Source organism: Anser cygnoides, chromosome Z, assembly GCF_040182565.1.
Source record: "Anser cygnoides isolate HZ-2024a breed goose chromosome Z, Taihu_goose_T2T_genome, whole genome shotgun sequence".
Lineage (NCBI taxonomy): Eukaryota > Metazoa > Chordata > Aves > Anseriformes > Anatidae > Anser > Anser cygnoides.
In genome coordinates, this window is record NC_089912.1 from 12561185 (window position 1) to 12567550 (window position 6366).

The window sequence follows — 6366 nt, forward strand, 5'->3', positions numbered from 1 at the left end:
CAAGCTCCATTATCTACTGGTTCTACAAAACTCAGAGAGGAAGGTTATTTAACAGCTTAATTTGAATCCAGACCATTCAACAGACTGCTCATTGCTCAAAATCCAAATACCAGCAAGTCCTTACACCCTTTCAAAATAAAATAGCTGTTACCTCTCTTCCATCTGCCCTAACCTCATCCCAGACAATGGAAGAAACATGCTAATTTCTCCTACAGTAAGTCAAAAACTGTAACCCTAGTGTAAGCCGATTTTTCCATTACAGACCATGCATCAACCCCTCCCATAACTTGAATGGGGATTTGGGAGATGGACAACAGCAAGGAAAGGATCAGTTCTGCAGAAGAGATCCGGAGGCATGCCACAAGGGCTGCTGAGTGTAAAGGCAGAAGGCATGTTTGGGGCAGCCTTCTGCAGCAAAACCTCCTTCTGGGGCTCATTCCCAACAGAAGCAGAGCTGCTGTTCAAAGTGTGTCAAAACCTAGATCAGCATTAGCAAAATAACTAGGGTAAAATTGATTTAAATGATTGAATGAAACTGTTGAAAGAGGCTTTTTAGCTGCTCTTGAAAAAAAGAATTAACTTATAATATTTAAATTACAATTCTATAATTGACACATGTATTTTTTAAAAGGATATAATCACTTTAACATCAGATATGCAAACCTGTGTGAATAAAAAAGAACTTACAATTGGCACTTTCCACACAATATTTTAATGGCAACATTAGGTATCTATATTAAATTATCAGCAGTTTTCTGCAAGACAAGCTATTTCCACACAATTATACTTCTCACAACACTTCTAGGACTTTATGCTATGACACATGGTATAGAGCAGCACAGTGCCCTTTCTGGCTGTGAAGGCCACACTTCAATACCAGACTTAGAGGCACTGTGCACCATGGACACTTTCTGAGCACCTACCAAGTGAGATGGCACTGCTGATAGACTCCCACCTGGCTGATTCATTGCAGATGTACTAACTCAAAGCACTACTTATAAGGAAATATTAATTTCATTAAAAGCACGCAAAAGACAGTATGCATGCAGTAGCATGCAAAAGTGTACTTGAAAAAGGAAGAGTAGTATCCTTGTTATGCAAATAGGTTGGATTTGGTTATTTTTGAACTTGTACCCTGTATGCCTTGTGTATCTGACGGAGAGACTCCTGGGAGCAGACTACAAGGAGAGTTTCATTGTCCAAATGCAGTTTTTGCTACAAAATACGCAAAACCAAATGACAACAGCAAAAGCCTTTCAAATTCCTGCTACTGCTCAGCCTTTTCTAGCTGCAATTGTTGTGGAAGCTACTATAAGCATCAAAATGGCTTCTTTTGGTATCCAAAAGTACAATGAGAGACTATCCATGACTGTGCATACACTGTGACAGTGAAGTGCTCAGCTTATCTGCGCAGATAACAATCAGCATTGGAAGGTTACAAACACCTCTGACTTTGAAAGCAAGTCAAAAAAGAGAGAACTGTACTGTTATTTCACAGAAGCACAGAACATACAGGTCAGAAGCGACCTCTGGAAACTACCTGGTTCAATTCTCTGCTCAAAGCAGGTTCATTTCTATCAGGATGCTCAGCAACTTGCCCCACTGAGGTTTGAATATTTCCAAAGATGGATATATCAGAAAAAAATTCACTGATCACATCTCTGTAAACCCACCAGTCCCACCCAACTTTTCAACTCCTTTCACGTGCATTTATCTCACCAATTTAGTGAGAAGAAAGCTATGGAGGACTCTGCCAAAGGCCTTGCTGAAGTTGAAGTCTACAACACGCACTGCCTGCACGGTGCCAGGCACCTCATCACAGAAGCAGCTGGGTAGGCTGGGCAGGCCTTGTCCTTGGTAAACACGTACTGGCAGCTCCCAGTCACCCTCCCTTTCCTACGGCTGGAAGCGCCTTTCAGGAGCATTTGGCTCCACACACATTCCAGGGAAGTAGCAGAGATGACCAGTCTGTAGGTGGCCTGGATCCTTTCTTCATTCTTTTTGAAGCAAGGTGCAACATTTGCCATCTTCTCATCATCAGAAACTTCCCCAATTGTCACGACCTTTCGAAGACAAACGCCAGCTCTCTCAGCACCCTTTGGTGTACCATCTGATCCCACGTGCGTATCAGTGGGTGAAATGCTCCCTAGACCCCACCCTCCTCTCCTGTGTGTGCTGCCTCCTTGCTTCTGAACTCTGCTAGGAGGCTTGGGGACCTCAGTGCAGGCCTAATCAGTGATGAAAATGACAAAACCAAAAAAGACAAGCACTTTCGCCCTTTCCACTTCCTTTCTCATGAGGTTTCCTACCCTTCCTGAGTGGAGGGGACACATTTTCCTTAGCATTTCCTTTCACTGTTGATGTTATGTATAGATAAACTTCTGTGCCCTTCACAGCCTCACCAGTTTCAGCTGCAACTGAGTGTTGTCCTTCTTCACTCCACACTTAGGCAGTGGGTACTCTCTTCATAGCTCTTGCTTGTTTCCAGCTTCTGTTCATTCCCTTTACGCATTTGTGACCATCCCCAGTCATGTTGTCCCCTGGACACCTTTGCTCTGTCCACGGAGCCCTTGCTTTGCCTCAGGTTATGGGAAACCTCCTCTAGCTTCACAAAATCAGCGAGTCTCTTTCTAAACAGTCAAGCAGTCCTAATTCTTTGAGGAGGGTTCCCAGGAAAATGATTCATTCATGTGTTCATGCATGATGATATTTTAATCGTCACAAGAATTTAATGCTCAAGAGAGAGGATCTCTATTTCAGATTCATGTGTAAACATCTAGATTTACTAACGATTCTTCAAATCATCAAGCTTACTTCTCAGACAAGAAACCCTAACTCCATTTAAGCTGAAAATTAAAAATGCAAGATGTAAAAAAAATATGGGTATATATTATATATGAACACAACTTCACATTTAACTTGCACATTATCTTCCTGATTGATTGTAGACTGACAGATACCACAATTTTATCAACAGACATATAAACCATGCAAGTGGATTCAACACATTTCTACTGTCTAAGAAATCTGTACAATCTTATAAGATACTTTGTGTTTTGAACAGCTAAGATGCATATTTAAACAAATTCTGTGGTAAGCTTCAGATCTGAGGCTGGCCTCCCTTTGCCAGTTTCTTGAGTGCTACTATTTCCACAATGTTGGTTCCCACAATGTTGCTTTAAATCCACCTAAATACAACTTTCAGGATGTTTTATACAATCATTGCAATTACAGGAATTCATAGGACAGTGACAATGCTCTTGATGTTTGTAGTATTTCTCAATTCTCATGCAAAGGGAAGCCTTTTTTGTCTCTGCCGCAAGCAGAGATTTTGTAGGTCCTTGTGGATTACCAAAACACTCAACCGCAGAAGACAAGATCCAGTGACTCAGTCTATCTTCTTTTTCAAACTGCAGCTGGACAGCTTTGAGTATTCACAGCTCTATGCTACAACTGCTGCCTTTTTCATCTCCTACTGTTCGAACAGGAGTTGGAGACAGACGACTTAAATACCTCACCCAATGCAAAATGCATTTCTGTATTCTCCTCAAGAACATGGCACTAATCATCTCAAAAGAGCTCAGAGAGGACAGGGCTGACTACATGAACGTCAGCAACAGTAAATGATATGATGACTAAATGTTAAACTACAAGATATGCAGTGAGAATTTTCAACTGGATAGCCTTCAAATGAATAATTCATGCTTTAAGCTAAGATTATCTTTGCAACAATAGAAAATCTTGAGTCAAGCTTTTACGTAGCAACTTGAGTTTTTTCACACCATAGTTCACAAATTGATATTATGTCAGTATATACTCTTAAAAAAGCTAACTACCAGGGAATATTCTCAATACATGAAGAGGGAGCAACAGATTTCAACTCTGCTAAGCCAGCAACCCTTTTCTACAATGTGATCTTCCAGCTCATGAAGATTCAGTCACCATTCTGCTGCTCCTAATTTAATCAATTCTCTCCTCTTATTCAAAAGGAAATCAAAATCACCTACACTTGAATTCTCATGGTCTTTTAGCCAATACTCTCCTCAGTATATTCAGTCCAATATAGAATAGATTTATCTTAGGTACAAAGACTAGGTCCCAGTATCCTACTATTCCTTTCAAGCTGGGTAAAAGCAATCCAGAAGAAAAAAATACATTGGAAGGTTATTTTCTTATTTTGGAGTAAAGAGCATCTATATACATCCTTTTTAAAGGAGAATATTATTATTTTTTCTTTAAGTAGTGGAAAAAGAGAATTAAATATCTTTGCATATAAACAATTATTGTTATGGCTAACAATAGAACTATCTTCTGCTATTAAAAAGCACAGTATGGGAAGTAATGGAAACTGTGGGGTTCTAGATTTATGAATAAACAATTTGCTTTACAGCATTCAGTAGGGTATATCAGCTTCTTGCAGTCCAGCTGATATAAAGAACAAAGCCTGAATTGCAGATGTGCTTTTACATCAGCAAAATTAGTGCAAGATGGTAGAAATATCCTTTCCATGTACCACAAGAAGCATATTTAACAGGAGAAAGGGGAAAAAAGTTTACATATGATTCAGAAAACAGTAAAAAGATTTAGGAGGGGAGTGCCTTCACCTTCTGACATAGACAATTAAGGACAATTCTGACCCTGATGCTCAAAGGCCCCTAAGAGTTTACAGTCCATTAGCAGACAGAACAAAATTTTACAGAGTTCTTGCATCTAATCCTACGCCATCATTACAGAAAGGCATTACTCACTCCCTGGTCTGCATTTATGGTATCATGTCTTCATCAGCCTGTGAATGCAGACATAAAACCATCCATCATCTGCATGGAAATGTTCTACTGCAGCTTCTTTTACAAAAAGAAAGCAGCAGCAGACTTGGTAAGTGTTTAAGGAAAGATACTGCAGCAATAGCACAAACACGACCACTTTTTTGGAGATTAAAAGCAAAAATACCACACGCTGCTAATTTAACACTTTACCTTATGTATTTTATTTTCAGAGACATTTGCTGGTTAAATTATAAGGATGAACAGCATTACACTAAGAAGGCAATTGTAATGAAGAAATTTTCATCTGCAGATTTCTTCCCAATTTACATTCTTACAGTGAAGGAAATAAATTGCTCTGTAAAGCAGAGCAATGGTGTAGAAATAAATGGTTTTAAATTTCCACTTTCTGTGTAATTTGTCTTCTTGGACAGTTCTCAGACATTCCAACGGCTAAAGTATTGGAAGATGAATAATTTCAGATGGGTTGTTTCACTGCAAGACCTTGAACAACTGTTTTCACCGTATCTGTGCCTCAGTTCCCTGCCACACACAGAACAAATAAAAGTTATATGGGCTGAGCTGAGACAATGAATGGAAATCGTTTCTGGAATGGAAGTGATGTAACTCATATATTCTGGTCCGTCCCTTTTCTTAGTGTAGTCCCTTCCACCTTTAATGATTAATGAGATAAATGACCTACTTGGCTCACTTTGTCCATAAATGGAGCAACTTGAAAATATACTTAGGCAAGGACATTTCTTATTTGCATACTAAGCCTGTTCCATCAGGAATGTTGATTTCCTCCTCAGAAATCCCCAGGATTAAAAATATAAGTATAGAAGAGTATAGTAGTTAGGTCCTTCATACACCGACTACACCACCTGCTGCTGAATTACCATCAATTAACTGCATATGCAATTTTTTCTAAAATAGCTTCTCCAGTCTCCTGAATATAAGCTATATTGTCAATGCAAAATGAGCATTAACATGACTAATTTCATCACATTTGATTTTGTACTGTCTGAAATATTTTAAAATCATAAACACCATGTAGAATTCCAACACTGCTTAAACTTTATGTACACACCACGTATATTATTTCAGTGAGTTGTTTCTAGTAAAAATTTGAGTTTCAAGAGCTTTAAATTCTGTAAACAAATTCAGCTCAGCTCTAATTGACTTCTACTAAAACACAAGGACACAATAAATTTCTAGCAATATAGCACGTATATATTCCATAAGGAACCATATCAACTTATTTCTCTCCCTCTGTTGACCACAGGTGGTGAGGGGTTAGAATGGAAAAGCTATAATTTCATTATTTCATTTTCTGTAAAGGCTGCATTGCTTACAATGGGGGAGCACAGATGCAAACAAATCAGTAAGTTTCACTTACTTCTGAATTTCTGTACCTCAAATTCTGGTTTACTTCAAAAAAAAAACTTCACAAAGTTACTTCACATTACTAAATAAATAAATAAATAAATAAATAAAAAGCTAAAGCCTTTTCCTGTTCTCTTACTCCTTCACATTTAAACAAATTTATCTTTTCTGTCACAGATGTTCATTGCCATACACAAGAAATTAAACAACCTCCTTT